Here is a 19,870-nt window from a genome sequence, read left to right on the forward strand (position 1 = left end):
CCTTCTGCTTCCTGCATCACGTCGTCTTTCTGTGAGGGGCGGTGCACTTCGATGTGAGGAAACGGAAAAGCCTGTTTCCTCACAACGACGTGGATCGCCGCTCAAAATCTTTTTTTTTTCACTCCGCATGTGCATTTACCATACATACCTTTACAACGATTTGCGTTGTAAAGGCATGCGTTTTAAATGCACATGTGGAGTAAAAAATGCGGAGTGATGGTATGCGGGGTAAGTGCACTTGCGGAGAAAATGTATGCGGGGTCAAAGTCCGCGTTGTAAAAATATTGTTGTAAACGATATTTACCACGCCAGGGATCTCTGGCGGTGGTGTGGCGGTCTTGAAGCTGCAATATCCTTGGCAGGGCCACTGTGGCCCCACCAAGCATATTACAAGTTTCGGCATGCCACACTTTTTATGGCGGTGCGACAACCATGAAAAGTTTGGTGATGAGGAGTCAAAAGGAGCTCTACAGGGCTCCCTGGTGCCTTACACCTTGTGGATGCACACAGGAAGGCACAACATGGTTTTGAGTAAAGTGGTTACCTATTCCACATAACAGGAAAGATATAGCATTAAGTAGCCATGAGAGAGTTCCTGTCAACAAAAATGGTTAACAAATCTCAGACATGGCTTTTTGCATTGAAGTATCTTCCTTTTCTATGGGAGACAGTACTGCAGGGTGAGATCCCTTCTGGACAGGCTGTGGCAGACCATTTCTAAATTCAACTAGGAAATGATCAGACCATGTAACAGGAATGATGAAGAAATTGGAAATGGAAACAGGGTGGTGTGAAATACCAGGTCACAGTTGTTGTCACACAAATGTGTAGGCATGATGACCAACTGAATAAGACCAAACATATTGATGTCAGCATTGAGTCAGCGGAAATTGAATTAAAGGATATGTGCACGTGGCAATTCTGGTCTTTTAATATCAACATGTGAGAAAAGTTTAAATACCCCACATCATATAGATAAACAAAGCTATTAAGAAACAATGGACTTGAGTTTGGGCCAATATATCAAGCTGTTCATTAAGTTAGAATTATGGAATAGCTGGCACCTACATAGCAGCTGTCAGGGAAAGAATGTGTGGCTGATTTAAGAATAGATTCGTTGAAAGTACGCTTGAATATAAAGGCTAAAACACCACTTAGTTTGATGGTTCTGCACATCTTAGATTTAAAAAATCTAAAAATGGTAATAGCTACTTCAGGCTGGAAGAGTTCTCCCATCACATTTTTATTATAAACACGGCATCAAAGTCACCATCCTAAATCACACTAAACCTATCCCATTTGTAACTGTGCAAAAAACTGGCTTTAATCAGTGAAAACTGTATGTTGTTGCCGTGATGGAGGAAACTCCGTATCAGTAGTGATAGTGACGGAGGAAATGAACTTTTGGGAAATTCCCACGCCCTCCACTTGGTCTATCGTCTGAGTCTCCACCAAGTATCTCCACAATTCCCTTGTGAAGTAGCAAAGCACTAGGGAGACTGGGTCATAGAAAGCATGTCTAGCAGACAAGCTTAACTTTAGCAAAGTACAAGTACACAGCTACACACAGCACAACTACACAGCGAGTGCTCTGAAATTACTGTCAAGAGATAAAGATATACATTGGATTTTCAGGCAGCTGAATCATCACCAGTTCCAGCAGTGCTCTATCCCGAGTTTGTGACCTAGGGCGACAAAACGAAATCCTGACCAGAAACAGCAAATCCAGGTGAGAGAGGTAATGAAGTTTCAAAGATAAATCACACCGTGCAGTGTCCCCCCAGTCTACAAGTAGCAATAACAGCTTTTCACAACTGCCAGAAAATATAGGTTTTGCCAGTTGGTTCATAAGCATTTCAAGTCTAGCTATCCTGAACACGTTTTTAATGGGAAATAATTTACATACACCCAGATCTATGTAATACAATTATGAACACATACAAATCAAACATCGTTAGTGTGGTAGCACTAAAAAAATCAAGATTAATAATGTTCAAGCAGGAATATTACAGAGATTGCTAGCACTCAAGCCAAACCAGCACTTTGCGGAAAGGAGTTTTCTCAAGTATAAAAATCCAATTTTTCTGACACACTGTTGAAATTTGGCATCACCTAGTAGTGGCTCCAGGGGCAGCTCCTCCATTAGGGCGGAGGAGCGTCGCCCCACTGCTTTCTCGCAGTGCAAGAAGCAGAAAGATAAAATGGTATTTTAAATACCATTTTATGTTTCTGTTTCTTGCGCTGCGAGAAAGCTCAATGGTATGCCTGGTTGGGGGGTTTCAGGGAGGAGTGGCATGCCCAATGTTATGGGGCCTGACTGCTTGTTCAGCCCTCTGGGGCCGACCAAACCAGTCATGCGCACTCTGGATTTTCTCTATGTAGGCTGCTGCATGCAGCCTACATAGCGAAAATGGCCTCCCTACAGACGCCCAGCTGGGCGCTGTTTGCACCAATCACAACGCTGCCATTGCAGCCTTGTGATTGGCTATGGGTAGGGGAGGGAGAATGCCTGCATCTTGTTCCTGAGCAGAATAGCAGCAGGAGAACACGGGCGCGGCACCCATCCAGGAGGGGAGGCGGCATGGGACCCAGTAAGGTACTTTTTTTTTATAATCCCCTCTCCCACGAGAAACCCCGCGCGACACTCCCACCCACCCCCACACCCAAGAGTCATGCGAGCTGCGACTGAGTGACTCCCTAAGGCTGCTGTACTACTGTGTGTGTTATGAAGCAATGATGCTGCTCTTGTGTGTATTCATTTGCTTTGATATGCCTCCCTCTCTTTCTGGTTTCATATTGTCATGTGGCTCTTGCATTATATAGCACTATAGCTGGATATATATGCTACTCACTCGTAGGTGGACTAGGGATGGAGGAATGCGTTTCAGTCATATGAGCTACGTGTGTAGTGTTTAGATGTTGTGCGCCATGACACGAGTTGTGAACCTATAGTGTTTTTTCAATGCACCTATATCGGAATTCGATGCAAAATAGAGCAAAGGATAGGGAACACGAGCAGGAGATGCTAGTGTATGAATTAATGTAAAGTGTGCGAGTGCAGTATGACCAATGTGGGAAGTGTTTTGGTGTTGTGAGTGTATGGTAGAGCCTGTGCATATAATAATAATAATAAAAGGCATTTGTAGAGCGTGCAGCTACCCCAGATGGGGTGTCTCGGCACAAATGATGTTGCAGATTGAGTGCAGCTGCACCTATGCATGGATAACTGCATTAAATGTGAACAGACGACGTGTCTAGAGGTGAAAGGCCACACATAAGTGGCACAGGACCAACCCATACAAATAATGTCATAGTAAATGATGCCCTAAAGAGTGCATTCAGGAATAACAGTGAGAAACCCACAGGAATTCACGTTCTACACCCCGACATTTTACATGCTCACATGGGTCTGACATGAAGGGGCAAAAGCAAACATTTTATTGAGGCCATAATGTAGGAGCCCTAGCAAATGTGGCATGGACGACCCCAAAAAAGGACATATTAGGGACAGGTACGGTATATGCTCCGGTGGGTCACTGTGATGCAATTTAGGAGCAGCCAGGATGCAATCAGCTGTTCTATATGTCAGAGTAATTCACCCATATCTGGATGGGAGCAACCCGTAGGAGTGTACTTTATAAAACCAGCCATGGTACCTGATTTGAGGACTCCGCCCGGGTGCGGCTGGTAGCGACCTATGGTATAATGTAACCAGGAGAGGCATCGGGGTAGCCTTTATCCAACCAGCCATTGACAATCATCTCAGAAGTCCACAGAGGAGAGCCATAGGAGAAAGATATGGAAATGGGATTTTTCTACCACCAGCCATAGGGTTAGGAAGAGAAACCACCATAAGAATGAGCATTATTCAGTCAAACCAGATTAATTACATGCATTGGGGAACATCTGTATGAAATGGTAGAATTGTTACTATTATTATTGTTGTTGTTGCTCTTATTATGCCAACATAGATATTCATACTACTGTAATTATTACTGGGGATATTGTTTACTACATACAGAACTAGTGCTAAAGTTGCGTGTAAGATCTAAGAAGAGAACTAAGGAGTAGAAAAGGGCCAGCCCTGATTTTATTCACATAATATATCTAACAGTATGTACTTAAATGCATAAATGCTGGTGGCCGGAGCGAAGTTCCTTCTCCATTGCTCCTTGAATGGCACGTGCTGGGCTACACTTTCATGAAGATGAGGGAATCTATAGTCTGAGGGCTCCAGCTAGGAAGGGCAAGGAGAAACTCAGGGCCACATTCACAAAGAGCCTCCACATCCATGGCAGAGACTCCGCAGTTGTGGCGGGATCGCCGCACTCATGTCTGGATTTCCGCAATGGGAAACTGCAATACGGAGATCCCGCCATGAGGGCCGAGGTCCAGCCACAACTGCCGAACCTCCGCCACGATTGCAGAGGCTTTTTGCAAATAAGGCCCTCAGAGAATTGGGTATTATGCACCAGCGATAGTATATGCTATGTTGGTCAACTGTTGACTGACGAAGGGGCCACCTGGGTAACCACGCAATCAGCCATAACATATGCAACCAGCGATGCAATCTACTGAAAAGTGAGAACATGGTATCCATTATGCAGCCAGCCTTGTAGTTGCATGAATTTGCTAGTTCTGCACTGAATGGCAATCACATCAGCTCCTTGGCTTTATGGCCAAAATGCCCATGTTGCACTGCATTATGCTCGTTGTAGTCATTAGTTATTCGTTCTATAACACTTTTCCTCGCATTATAAGCACCATGAGTATTAGGGTATTCGTTGAAACAAACCTTGAAACTATATACCGCCACATGAATAATCATAATGAGCATAATGGATTGCAACTTAAAAATTTGAGATATTTAAATTTGCAGTTGTGAACTACGATATATGTGGCTACAAAGTCCAAGAGGCAACAAGAGTCTAGAAGGTGAGAAAGGTCTATTGGATTCAATGCATACCCTTGAATACAGGCTCATGGATTCATGACTGAACGCACTGCTGCTTATTAACTGTGAAAGCGTGGTTCTTGTATATAGGATTTAATACTGATGGGCATCCGCTTTCAGAGAGCACCCTGTTTATCAAATAAAAACACTAACGCACAGAGACACATAGGGGCACATGCATCAAGGTAGGCAATTGCGATTCCTTAATTGCGATTATTAAGGAATCGCAATTATGGAATCGCAATTGCCTATGAATGTAGGAATCGCAAAAAAATGTGTGATTCCTACACATTCCTTAATTGCGACTCGCAAACTGTACGTCGCAATTAAGGAATGGCTTTCCATTCATTTTTATGGGGCCTAGAGGCCCATAGGAATGAATATGAAATGCAAGCGCACTTTGCGAGTACCCAAAAGGTGCTCGCAAATTGCGCATGCAATTTCAAGGGTGCAAGGGTGTCAAAAGGACACCCTGTTGCACCCCTGAAATATGCATGTGTGCACATGTTGCGCACACACATTTGTGTAACATAGAACTTTGAAAAATGCACTTTAGTTTTCGCAAATTACCGTCAAGTTTAAATTGATAGTAATTTCCAGGCCCTTATAGAGAACTTGCTATTTTCGATTGCATCATGCATTGCATTTAGGGAATCGCAATTTGCGATTCCCTAAATGCATTCGCAATTTAAGTAATCGCAAATTTTGCGATTACTTAAATAGCGACTCATGCTTTTGGGATGATGCATCCCAAATGCAAAAATACCTGTCGCAAAGGGGCATATTCTGCAGCTCTGCCCCTTTGCGATCGGTATTTTCAATATTTCAATAATGCTGGTGGCCCAAAGTAATCTGTACAAGATTACTCGGTTTGGTCAAGTGGGAGAGAGAGGAATATCAATAAGATATAAACTTGGAAATATATTCCTAAAAAACACAACAAACAAATGTATTTATTTATTTGACATTGCATCCGAACAGAAATCGTACATAGCTTGAACTGTAGTTAGGCCAAGGAACAAAAACTGGGGATTCAAGAATTTATAATCAAATACTTACTTTTGAGAAATGATCAGTGGAACAAAAACAACAAACAGACATGTTACACGGTACATCCTTCCGATGAACTTGATACATTTCTGATGCGAAATACATATTTATATAGTCTTCCTGTCCAAATTCAGGAGATGGCTCTGAGTCTTTAGACTGTTTTTACAGCTGTTAAGTGTGGGCCAGGCAGAGATGTCAGGAGGCAGGGCGTTCCAGTGATGGGGGCCTTGAAGATGGAGAGGCCGGAATCCAGAGCCCGCACTGCGCACCTTGGTGTAGGCATGACTTGTCGGACGCAGATTTCTGGAGGGAGTGTAGCTAGTCAACATGTCATGGGGTAGTGGTGGCGGAGTACCGGCATGAACATCTCTGAACTCCATTGTCACTTCTACTACTTGTAGAAGGACCAGGATATAGTGATAGCTACCCAGCTCTATGGCGAAAGGGTTAAAGCTTAGAAGCCTTTTTTTCTCAAAATACATACTTTAGTGATGAACACGCTTTTCCTTTTTTATTTTTTTTTTAAAGAATTTTCTCACAGCTCTCTTGAAAAGGTTTTTTTTCTCTTTTTTTCTTTTGTTAATGGCTCACAATCAGCCAAAAGGACTCCTCGCTTTATTTCAGCGCTCCACCACATGGCGTGTATCTCTTTATAAATTACAGGCTGGCGGTGTGCGCGCACTTGGGGGAAAGAAAGGTTGGTCTGCTGCTGAGAGCCATCCTGCCTAATTGTCGTATGCAAATAAAAGCAATTATAAGGCTTTTAGGGTGAACGGATGACAGCTGAGTTTGGCAGTTGGGAAAGCCTCACCCACCTTGTTGCCATGGTAGCGGTCAGGGGAAAAGGCACGCAACGTGTTGTGTGCGTAGCGGGAAAATGTATTTTAGTCTTAGGAATTTCAAAGATATCTCTACCAGACATAATGAAATGTCACCGTGTGAAATGACTGACTTTGTTTCAGGCATTAAAGAAATTACAGTGCACTTAATTCTTGGCACCCTTTGGGACCGGCCCCGACTTACCTTGCCAGTGAACTGCTATTTACAGCACAGGCACTAGGTTGAGACGGTGCCTGCATTCTGAACTTAGGTGCACAGCAGCATTCGACAGTTCACGACAGTACCGACTGCTTCGGGTCTAGCAGTCACGTATCAGCCGTGTCTGCCTGTTGCAGATTACACACTGCCTGGATAATAATGCCAAAAAAGAAATGAACTTGAGTTCCACAATGAAAGAATAAAGGGTTTCCCGGAGTGTACCAGAATGGCGAAGAGAAAATTAACCCATTAGTATCTTGAATCAGTTTCATATTTTAAAAAAATGCCCATGTTGAAATATATATAAAAAAAAACCACTATGATCCGAGCACACAAAATTAAAATGGGCCACAAATGGATATTTTCTATGGCAATTTATTTCACAATTACTCCAGTGGAAGCTTTCATGAATTAAATATGAGTTCTGTCTTGAAATTAGGTGTTATAAAGCTAAATTACAAGAGGCATCCAGTAATTGAGGTGGCATGAACACGGGGTCTAGCGAACTAATCTCTCGCAGTGTCACATGGCGCCGTTCCAGCCAACCGGGGTCCCCTCTGCCTCGCAGAAAAAAAAACGGCAGCTGAGAAAAATTGATTTCTCATCTGAGCCATTTTTGATAGCTTTTGAAATCGAAAATTGAAATTAACTAACCCTGGCCCCGTCGTGACAAAGGAGCAAATTAAATATGCAACGTGGGCTTCCTATTGCCATCACGAGGCCCTGCCAAGGTAAATTTGTAAATGGAACTGAAGATGCGTGGCTCTCCGTGCAAAAGTGCAAGTGCACTGGCTGCATACATTATTTATACGAAAGGGAGAAACCCGTCAGCTCCCAGTGGCCACAGTGGTTAAAGATTTTCTTGGAAAAAGGAGCGGCTCGCTGCGCTGGAGGGGTTTACTGGATAAACCAGAATTAAAATAATCTACTGCGTGTCTCAGGCAAAGTGCAAACCCAATTCAATGGGGTTTTATTCTTTACCATTACTTTCTTTTTTCCTTAAAAGCTTTACCGGTGTGAATGGCTGTAAAATCAGATCAGCCCTAATAGCTTGATGACAGGTCAGATTTGCAAGGGCACCGCTTTTCGTGCCGAAGATTGAGCTGTCTTCTTTGAAGCAATTACAAGTGGAGGGAAGCTGAATGGGCCAGTGTGCGCAGGTTGCCCTGCCACCGGTCCAGATGGCATTGAAAAAAAATCACAAAGGTGCAACGTAGCGGAGAGTCGCGTCATGCTGGGTTTCTTGACATCACACCTTTCCAAGTTAAAGCATTTGGGCGGAGAAGCATGGCGCGAAGCACGTGCGGCAAGAGCCATGAACCCGGAAGCCAGTGAGTGATCACGAGAACCGTGCACCGGAAATAAAAGTGCACCAGGCTTTGAATCAGTTCTGAGCAAGGAGTGGGCGACTAGGGGTGGAGCATGGGCAGTGTGGATGTGCCACGCGGATGGTGCTGTATCAGTGCTTACAAGCTGAAGTAAACTACCCTGGTGTAACTCGATGGACTGAAATAAAGGTTATCCAAATCTCGGATCTGCAAAGGTATCGGCGGGGGGGGGGGGGGGGGGTGAGGGGCGAAGGGAATGTGCCGGTAATGAAAAACAGCACATTGCAGGCCGAGATTCAAATGTTATTAAAAACTGCTCTATGTTATTTATTTTATTGCATTTATCATAAAATATGTTATTACGATTTTCGTTATTCTGTTGTGCAAATAAAGTAGCCATCTCGTATTTACTTTTGTATTTGTCAAGGAGTATTGTCATGCAGCTGATATGCGGAAGCCACTGTATGAAACTACTGTATCCATCTTCGATTTACTTTCTCCCATCTACATTTAATAAACATTTGTTTATTTCTAGTCTTGCCTTTCTTACAAGTTTATTTTAACAGAGGCAATAAGGCAGGTGATTAAATCGCATGTTTTTTATTGCTGAGATCTGTGTATGTTTCGTAGGTCACACACCTGCAAGGTTGACTCAGCCGTTTATTCTTGTCAGGCCAATGAAATAAGGAGCAATTTTGATTGGGTAATAATAATTATACATTCCCATGGTCGTTTACAAGCGAATGGGCAATAACCTGTTATTGTGGTTATTATTCTTGTTCTTTTTCTTCTTCTCCTTCTTCCTCGTCTTTCTTTTCTTCTTCTTCTTAGTATTATTGATTCCTAATACTACTGGCCCTACTACTACTGCTAATAATAATAATAACAATAATAATAATCTATTTCTAACTCGTTTTGACATAGTTATGCAAGAACTAAGTATAAAACGAGTTTATGGAAGTTTGCAGGCACCTATTTGTCAAATACTAACTACAATTATTGTATGAAGTACATACGCGCTAGTTTTCTCGCAATTAAAATGGAGGCAGCAGCTTGTTTCCTTCCCTACTGTTCTTCAATGACGTGTGTGGGGCCACTTTTTTATGAAGATAAGTGACTATACCTGCTATCCTATGTATGGCCAAATCCAATCTTTTTGAGGCCGAGCTATTATTTTACAGCAAATTAGCTGATGGCACAGATACTCGATGAGCAGGACACTTTCGATGCAAAAACACAATATGTTCTTTTTTGTGTTCAAATATTTTTATACTAATGCACACTAAAACATATAACAAGTATACACGAACATAATACATGTTGAAGCATAAATGTTATTAAAAAAAACAAGAAATAAAAAGACCTGTGGGTGTTGGGGCCAATATCAATACAAATATTGAAAACATACTGTACGTCAAGTAGCAATAAAGATACAAGTTTGTTAAACTAGAACAATCCTAAAATACTAGTATTAATTAAAAAAATAATAATCTAAAGATTTCCAAAACATTACATGAGAACTAGAAGGTTTCAATAATGTGGATAGAGACAGTTCCAAACATTTTCTATAAAATAAAAACAATATGTTTTAATACAATGGCAAGTGCTGTAATATAAGAAAACAGAAAAGTTTGCTGAGGGTCAAATAAAACCTTTAATGGGCCTCCTCCATAGCTAGAGCTGGCTTTAAAGATGGACGAGCTGTTCCAGCCCCAAGGCGCCTGCATGCTAACCAGCTGGTTCTAAAATATATATATTGTAGGCTGCTGGGTGGCTGTTCTTTTTTTCAAGGTTCGCATACCCTTCCCTTAGTTTTCCTCTTTTTCCTCCGATTCCCTTTCTCCTCTTCTTTCTTCCTGTGTCACCCCGCCCCCTTCCCTGTCCTCTCACTTCTAATTTGGTGCTGGCACAAAGGAGCTCCAATACGATGTAGATGGGGATGGAGAGTAAGGGGAAATGTGGTATTACAGGCCGGTCACTTCAATGATCTATCCAGCCAGTACCTGACCTGTTAACCCTAAAGGGTTCCATACTGAGATCCTTACAAGAAAGAGGAAGAGGTGAAGGAAAGAAGAAGTGCCGCATTTTTGGCAGGGTAGGTTATGGCTAAGGAGGTTCATTCGGGCCTCCAAAGTTGGCTTTGTCTGGGCTTCAATGTGATCAAAGGAAAGCCATGTCGATGGCAATAGCTAATCAGGATGTGGCCATATTCTAGAGAGTCGAGTTTCTTGATGGTTATATGTATTCCATTTAGATCCTACCTTTGCGGTTGTTTACAGAGTGGCGTAGGAGGGCAAACCTATTTATTTATTTACAATGTTAGGTCCTGATATGCAGACAAGTCACAAATAGTAGGTGTGAACTGTGTATCAACTTTTTGAGACTTTCCTGTCATTTTGTGAAGCGACCTATGTACTAATGGGCAGCATCACAAAATGTGCATTCATAGCAGGACAGATAATAATGAGTATTAATTAGGAAAGTTGCCATATGCAAACCCCAGTGACTGGCTACAAATTCATGGGGGTGGCCTGCAAGGAACAGCATTCTCCCATCCCTGCAGTCACATTCCCAAGTAGGAAACTTTTTTTAAGCAGTGTTCCTCAGAGGAGTAGGTGATGCCTAAAAAAAGTTTCCCCTTTCAGTAGAAATCGCGGTAGAGCGATCCCAAGAACCACAAGTGGCTTCCCCTTTGCGAATAAGATACAACTCATCTAGAGTGTCAGTGTCTGATCAATAGTTTGCAACTGCAGTCACAAATTTTTTATCCCTATCATTGTTATTGTGATTAGGAGGGGAAGTCCCTTTCACACCCCTCCTACCTACAATTCAGAATGAGTCACAAAATCCCTTTTGCTAGTTGGCTATGCATTTCTGGCTCTCACAAGGCGATTAGTAAGTAGTACAGAGACATTTTTGTAGTTGTAAATACTGTTATTTTGTGAATAGCAAGGTTGGGACCGCACAAGGACATTGTACATCAGGCCCTTAGTGACGACCCACTTTGGTCCCATTGGTTGTCCAGCAAAGTGCATAGAGCAGAGACTTGCCTGTAGTCAGTGCCCAGTCAGATGGAAGGTGCAGTCCACTCTAACATTCTTCAATCATTTTATTAACCATCGGAGGTACTCAACCAAATGTCAGAATGTGCACCTAAGTTTCCAAGAGACCCTTGTGCAAAGATTATTGAACAGCCATTTATTCCATCCTTCTGCCCTGGTTCAAAGCATGAACCTTATTCTGCACTCACACTAACCGACTTGGAGTTCAAAGCAGTCCTTCATAATGTTTTCATACAAGTCAACTACTCCCCGGACTGAGTGAGTATCTTGAGTGACTCCATACATTTGAAAGAAGGCTTCACTTGTCTCCTCTAAAATGTTAAAATTTTGTCTTTTAGTTGGGGCCAAACGATTTTCTTTACAGTAAAGTTTTGCAAATGTTTTGGCTAAAAATCCAAGTATTTTACAGAAACTCCTGAAAATTTCAGCATAAGAAAATCTGTCACTGAAACCAGGAGTATTAATTCACAACTCAACAAATTATACGTGCGCCTGTAAGTAAAAAAGTATTTACAGGTGCTTTCAAAGTTGAGAGGGCTGAAAATGCCCTTCCAGCTTTCCTGATTTTTGGCAGTCATTCCTATGTAAAAGGGCAGCTTGACTTAAAGAAAAGCTCCTTTCGCAGGTGGTCATGGCAGCATCTGGGCTGATGCGCTCTCTGTCTAGGAGGGAGTCGGAGATTCTCAGACAGTTCTAAGGCACTTCTAATGTTCAGCAGACAACGGCCGGTGCCTACAGTGTTTGCTCAGTGTCTCTGTATGAGAGGGCAGAAACGGCAGACAGTCAGTGTCAATAACAACCACTTTTCCTGGCCTAAGAATATATATTAAAAAAAGAGCTTGTCCTGTGCCCTATCATAGGTGATCGACCTTCAGGCCCCTGCCTCCTTCTCTCATTGGCAAGAACGAGCAATAGAACAAAAGGCAGCATCGCTGCCTGCTTAGATCCCAGCCTCACCACTGCCTTCTCCCTCTTGTCTCCATCTGCCTCCTGCATTCTAGCATGTCAGACCTGTTGCTTCCCCTGCCGCCCGTGGGGAGCTCACTGTCGGCTCCAGTCCTCCTCAGGCTCAGGGGGACTAAGAGCTTTAGAGAATGCTTCTTCCTCTGATCTCTGACGTTGCCTTGAAGCATGTGGCTGTTCATAGCACCGAGGCGTGCGGCGCCGTGCCTCTATCCGCTTCCTTCACTGAGGTTATTGCAGGCCACTAGGCCAGGAGCAATTGTTCAAGGAGCAATGGTGACACATTTTGGGTATCGCTTATTATATTTTGGCCATTCCTGCATAATAATGGCAAATCTATGACATATTGTGGACATCGTTACCAACATTTTGAGATTTGCTTGCGTTACAACAGCCCAGCTTTCACTTATTGTGACTTTTCTTGCTATTCTGCCTCTCCCTGCAACAACCGTGGCAACAAATCCTATCCATATGATGGATATACATGTTATTTGATGCTGATGATCAGGGCCAAGAGAATACAGCCCCCCAGTCATCATTGCCGCATCTCACCATCTCCCTGCACGCGGCCTGCTTCCAGTTCCTCTGCTGCTGGAGGAGGTGGCGGGAGGTATGCTCTTGGTAACGGCAGATAGGTGGCGGGAGGTATGCTCTTGGTAACGGCAGATAGGTGGCGGGAGGTATGCTCTTGGTAACCGCAGATAGGTGGCGGGAGGTATGCTCTTGGTAACAACAGATAGGTGGCGGGAGGTATGCTCTTGGTAATGACAGATAGGTGGCGGGAGGTATGCTCTTGGTAATGACAGATAGGTGGCGGGAGGTATGCTCTTGGTAAGGGCAGATAGGTGGCGGGAGGTATGCTCTTGGTAAGGGCAGATAGGTGGCGGGAGGTATGCTCTTGGTAAGGGCAGATAGGTGGCGGGAGGTATGCTCTTGGTAACGGCAGATAGGTGGCGGGAGGTATGCTCTTGGTAACGGCAGATAGGTGGCGGGAGGTATGCTCTTGGTAACGGCAGATAGGTGGGGGAGATATGCTCTTGGTAATGGCAGATAGGTGGGGGAGATATGCTCTTGGTAACGGCAGATAGGTGGGGGAGATATGCTCTTGGTAACGGCAGATAGGTGGCGGGAGGTATGCTCTTGGTAACGGCAGCTAGGTGGCGGGAGGTATGCTCTTGGTAATGGCAGATAGGTGGCGGGAGGTATGCTCTTGGTAATGGCAGATAGGTGGCGGGAGGTATGCTCTTGGTAAGGGCAGATAGGTGGCGGGAGGTATGCTCTTGGTAAGGGCAGATAGGTGGCGGGAGGTATGCTCTTGGTAAGGGCAGATGGGTGGCGGGAGGTATGCGCTTGGTAAGGGCAGATAGGTGGCGGGAGGTATGCTCTTGGTAACCGCAGATAGGTGGCGGGAGTTATGCTCTTGGTAACGGCAGATCTTTCTCTTCACTGCTACTTAGCGGCCGAAGGGACATATTCTTTCTAGCCCAGTCTCTCACTGGATGCAGCCGCACTGCAGGGTGTGGGGATCGTATATATTCAAAGCTTTGTCTATGGTGTAGTTAGCGGACTTTCTTCATCTTCATGAGGAGCAAACGTTTGCGATTTTGTGGATTCCTTTGGTGTGTGGTTATGTAAAATATATGAAGGAGGTGGATGCGAAATTACACCTACAGGATAAGGATCTAGCGTTGACACTACTAATCAGTGTCTTTCTCTATTCCCTCCTTTTAGGGTGACCTCTGCCTCAGGCAGAAGGAAAAATATGCAGCAGCTGGAACTGGAGGGGCCAATGAAGGTGGTAAGTTATCTTTATTCATCCTTGGTACCATAGTTATTAATCAATGTATTAATTTAATTTCACATCTGTTTCTTTTCACAACACACCTCTGTTTGTAGCATAAGAATATTCTAAGATGCATGGTTCGTAAGTGTACATTTGTTCAATCTTTTGCCTGATGCAGTTTCACCTCTTCCAAAGTTTTTAAAAATGAGCATTTACACCGCTGCCGAATACTGCTCCTATCCACCAGCAGCTCACTATCTCCTCCTGTGTGAGCCACATGACAACGAGCTGAATATTTCCAAGTTCCTTGCTGCCAAAGGAATTCGGTCTGCTGCTAGTGCAAGGGTTGCTGCGAAGAATGCTGCTCGTCATACGCTGGAGGTGGTGGCTGATAGGTTTCCCCGCTGTCACTCAGGGGCCAAAGGCAGCCCCGATTAACAGCAGGCAGAAGAATTCCTTATAACAATATTGGATGGGTGTGGTGTGCTATGAAAGGTGTAGTGCAGTCAGGAAACGTTACCTATCTGTATGAAGGCCAAAGTTGGCATCTTTGTAGACACACCTAGGGGCCTGAAACAAATTACCAGTAGACCCATAGGCCGAGTGTCTTAACAAAGATACTAGACTCAACAGGTTTCCATTTGACCTTGTTTCCTCAAAGTAGACGTATAATGTATATTTTTGGACTATGATAATTAATTTTTTTAAATGATGGCATTTTACCGGGGCGGAACTTCAGTCTCCTCACCTATCTAGTGCTTGGGTCTGTGTTTGGTCCCGTGGTCACAGGTTCAAATATCGGTGGGTCTAGTGAGCCTTTCACCCTTCCAAGCTTTATGACATTAGTACTATTGATCTGGGAGACAATAAACACCTTTCATCTATACTTAGTTTTCACAACATTAAGCAGTAATGCAGGAGTGTGGACAACCAGCTCTGTGAAGGAGTATGTGACGTGACTGACTGTCCCCCATCTCTGGCACCTTTTAGGATGCAAGGCTGATACGTAACAGATTCTGTCCCAGGACAGCTACCTTTTCCGAAGTGATACTTATATGTGACTGACTATATCAATTTCTTCTAATCTTTTAATTATATCTGACGAATCTCAACAAGTTCTAAGAACCTAAGAAAATCATCTGTCATGTGACAACCTAAAACACACCTATTTTTTATAATTGATCCTGGCATGAGACCTCAGTCATACCAGCCTGAAAATTGCAATCCTGACATGTGATAGATGTTGCTTCAAATTTGTTCACCTTTCAGAGATGACTGTGCCAGATGACTACGCGCTAGCCAGGTTACCTTGTATCATAAATGACACCTTCAGCCAGTCTGGACATCTGGCCTGCAGCACACTGCCTCCTAGGACCTGTAGCTTTGACAACTATTCCGGTGGAGTGTTTGAAATCGGGTTACTGGTTGGCTGGAGTGTAAGCCCTGGCCAAGAAGCAACTACAATCCTAGTAAGGGTAAGGCTGAAGCAAACCCCAAATTAATCTGTGCTTAACCCCCTGGTAGCTGGGCACAGAGCAGTCAGGCTTAACTTAGAAGCAATGTGTAAAGTATTTGTGCAACACTTCCAAAAGTAAAACATGGAAAACACCAAACAAAAACTTCCCACACCATGTTAGAAAAATAGAGCTTATTTAAATAAATAAAAGAAGACCAAATTGACAAAAATCCAATCATTAGTACCAGAGTTATGAATTTTTAAAGAATAAACTGTAGAATAGTCCCTAAAGCATAAAGCGCACTCCGGGGATATGTGGTCGCACCAGCCAGGGACAAAGGCAAAAGTTCAGGCCAACCACAATGGCATATGGGATATGGACTAGCTACAGAGACCCAGTTAGGGCTGCTGAACGAGGTACCATAAATCCTGGTTGCGGAGCGTTATGCGCAGCACAGCCATAGCAATATGTTACTTCCAAGAGGCCGTAAAGCTGCAGGGCAGGGTCGTGTTGCATCATCGTTGAGGTTCCTGTTGATAGTGGATGCAATGCAAAGTCTGGTATCAAAGAAGCAATGTGCAGCTGGTGATGCGTCTATTCGAGGAGCTGTGAGGCTGCGTAGCAGAGTCTGTCATCATCATAGATGCTGCTGTTGATTAGGACCTGGGTCGTGGATGCCCTGTGCCTTGGGTGCAATGTGTCGGGTCCGAGGACTATGAGGCAATGCGGGTCATTGCGATGGGTCTAATCCAACCAGCAGCAGTGATGCGGCAATTCTGCATGGAGATGCACTACTCAGCAGAGGAGATGCATTAGTTCTGCTCAGAGATGCGCTGCTAAGCAGAGATGTGTCATTTTCACTGGCAAGCACCTTAGGTCCACTTCCACGGGTCCAGGACTGAGGTGGCAAAACTTGGCAGGTCAGACTCACGGATGGCAGAGTCCAATTGCAGGTGCAGGTGCAAGCTTGTTGGAAGCCTGTGAGGTGTCCCATCAGGAGGCCAGCCAGCTTGCCGTTGGAGTCGCTCTGGGTTCAAAAGGGGCAGGTCCAGCAGAGTGGCAGTCCTTCAGCAGCACAACAGTCCTTCTTCCTGGCAGAGTATCCACAGGTCCAGAAGTCTGCTGAAGTGGTGGTATCTGATGTCCTTTTTACACAGTTGTGTCTCTGAAGTGAGGAGAAGCTTCTAGAGGCATGCCTTTGAAGTACACAGACGCCAACTATACCCGGTCATACAACCAGAGACTGACTGCAGGCATGAAATGGCTAAGGCAAGAAAGTGCCAACTGTCTGAAAGTGGCATTTTCAAACTTGTAATTCAAAATCTGACTTTACCGTACATTAGGTTTTTAAATTAGGATTCCAGAGACACCAAACATGAACCAGTTATCTCTTTCCATTTGGAAAAAAAACTTATAAAATGTAAAAAGGTAACTCCAGTGTTATCCTATGGGGGATATAGGCCATGCATTAGTGGAAAAGAAATTTAGGAGTATTTCACTACCGGTCCAGGACCTGTAAAACTGAAAAGTACATGCGCACGTTTTTAAAAACACTGCACCCTGCTCTATGGGCTGTCCACAGCCTACATTAGGGGTGACTTATAACTCTTAAAAAGGAAGGAGGCGTGGCTTGACACACAACCAAGAAAGCCCCGCGTCTTTGAGCTCTGTCGGACCTCCGGTGCGGGCGCTCTTGAAAAATGCTATATGGGTAATTTTTTTTTTCTTCACCACGTAGCAGCTCTAGGTGTTGGAACAGTTTGGGAGGTATTGAGGAGAACTTCCAGGTGTTTGGTCCGATTCTTCCGCGACTTTTTCTACGAAGAATTTCTCCTTGGGCTGGAGCTAAGATGGCGGCAGGAAGGGGAAACATTGCCGATACAAGGTCTGATCAAGTAAAGTTGCTGGAGCTGCATAATGGGCATCAGAGTGATTTTTCTTGATAAATGAGGTATTGTTACTTTGATCTTTTTAAACCTCTGTATGTTATGCGCTGCTTATGCTGGAGGGACATCATTCTGAGGAGATAAGCTCTGCTACAAAATGGCGGCCGTTGACAGAACTTTTATTGGAAATTCTTAATGCCTTATTTGCGGCCTAATACTCAGTTGGCTTTACGTCAGTGGGGGTGATTTATCCCATGTTCAACGATTACTCTGCAATTTAAACTTCTGAGGAATATTTTGTTTCTTGCTGGCTGTGCGAATTCCATTCAGCACCAATATTTGTACACAAGTGCATTCTCTGCAGTTTTTAGTTGTTCATATGTTTGTGGAAGTTTATTAGCATACCTCAGGATGTAACCAGTTGAATACGAAGGTGCTTTTCTCAGCGCTTGACCTGCTCTGTTGTATTTTTTAGCTGTGGTGATTTTTATATTTCAACTATTATTCTATTTTGCGCAGAGCAATATCTACTTTTTCTCAGTCATATTGTGTATTTTCTATGTATCATTCCAATGGCGGAAGGCATGGGTGTCACCCCAAGGGATAGAGGTTCTAAAGGGAATCTGAAGAGGTCGAAGCAAAATTTTTCCACCCTAGATATCTCAGCAAAAGGCAATATGGTTCAACATTCGACACTATTTTACTCAAACTTAATTCAGTCCATGACATTGCACAAAGTACCAAAACGAATACTGAGTTGTTTCAAATTTAGGTGGCGACAATCCGAAATGATCTAAAAAATCTCTCATTACGCATTTCCAATGCAGAAACACGAATAAGCACGGTAGAAGACTTCACGAATTAGCAAGCTAAACATGTTCAAGGTGTGGAACGCTCTCTGGCTTCTTTGAGGAGAGACTTGACTGAGCAAGAGGACAGGAATCGTAGAAGTAACCTGCAAATTTTTGGTTTATCGGAGGATTGTGAGAAATCTGCCTCTTCAGTATTGGATTTTTTGTCTGCATGGATCCCTTCATTTTTCATTTCAAAAAGACTTTGAGATAGAACGTGCTTCTAGAGTACCCACCTTAAAGCCGAAATCTTTGTCTTCTCTCAGACCAGTGATTTTTAAACCCCTGCGTCACCAACACACTGAGCAAATTCTGGCGCGAATGAGAAAGATTAAAGCATTACAATGGGAAGGCCACAGAATATATCACAAGATTTTGCCAGAGACACTGTCATTCGTCGTAAGGGTTTCTTGAATTTGCAAAAAAGGCTCATGGATATGAACATTCCATTCTCCTTTGCGGGTCCCTCACAATTCAGAATAACTTACAGAGGTCGTCCACAGATTTTTTATGAGCCTTCAGATCTTTTCACTTTTTTGGATAATCAGTCTGAATCACAGATGGACTCTGAGTCCCCTCCTGCCACGTCTCATCCTTAGCATATCTCAGTGTTTGATAATTTGGGTCCATGTTTTTTGTGTTTTACCTTAAGGATGTGATTTCTAATGCTCTCCTGTGCTCTCTGTTGATATGCTAACTATACATTCGTAAATTTGATGTATTATAGTGGTTATTCTCTCTTAACTGTCTTTTCCTTCACAGGTTATATGGCTTATCATATTTTTGTGCATCTCTGTTGATAATTTACATTCAATATACTGACACTATTTCGGTATTAATGCTAGATATCACTGTTTCTATTCTCTTATATCTTATGTTCCTTCGCATCTTTTTATATTTCTCATTTATTCTTATATTGCTTCTGTTTTTGGTTTAGTTGTCTCTTCATCTCATGGACATGTTTATTATTTTTTGATGATAAGATGATAAATATGCACTTCCCTGCACTTGTATTTCTTACTATTTTTCATGACAAATAGATACCTCCTCTTCTACTCTTTCTATTTTTTTTCCCTGTTTTGGTCCGCTTTTCTTTTTTCTTGCTATTTGACTGTTCGCTTTATTTGTTGTCTAATTTGTTGCTCTGCTCTTCCTTATAATTTTATGATAGGGATTCATTTTTATCTGTATTCAATATTTATCTGTGTTTTTCTTTACTTTTGTTATACAGATTCAAACTGTGTTTTGTATGTACGTCTCTCTATCCCTGTCTGTATTTAGTACCTTGAATATCCTTAACTGCATCTTTTTAATATTTATATTGCCTTAGGCTGCTATTTATATGGCTTCATATTTCTTTGTATAATACCTTATTTGCTACTTTTATGAACTTTCTATTTCAATTTCCTATCAAATATGATATGGTTTTGGATCTTCTTTTATTTATTTCCTATATGCTATCTAATTTTTCTTTCCCATGTCCTTTGATATTTTTACC

General features: G+C 43.0%; 1 long non-coding RNA gene across 1 annotated transcript in view; it reads left to right on the plus strand.

The window, feature by feature from the left end:
• The first annotated feature begins 8,428 nt into the window (after positions 1 to 8,428).
• LOC146860599 (uncharacterized) overlaps positions 8,429 to 19,870 on the plus strand; it is a 41,097-nt gene continuing 29,655 nt past the window's right edge. The window contains exons 1-2 of the long non-coding RNA XR_014979189.1: positions 8,429 to 8,585; positions 14,127 to 14,193. This is a non-coding gene — a long non-coding RNA (uncharacterized LOC146860599). The remainder of the gene's footprint in view (positions 8,586 to 14,126; positions 14,194 to 19,870) is intronic.

Source organism: Triturus cristatus, chromosome 3_1, assembly GCF_964204655.1.
Source record: "Triturus cristatus chromosome 3_1, aTriCri1.1, whole genome shotgun sequence".
Taxonomy (NCBI): domain Eukaryota; kingdom Metazoa; phylum Chordata; class Amphibia; order Caudata; family Salamandridae; genus Triturus; species Triturus cristatus.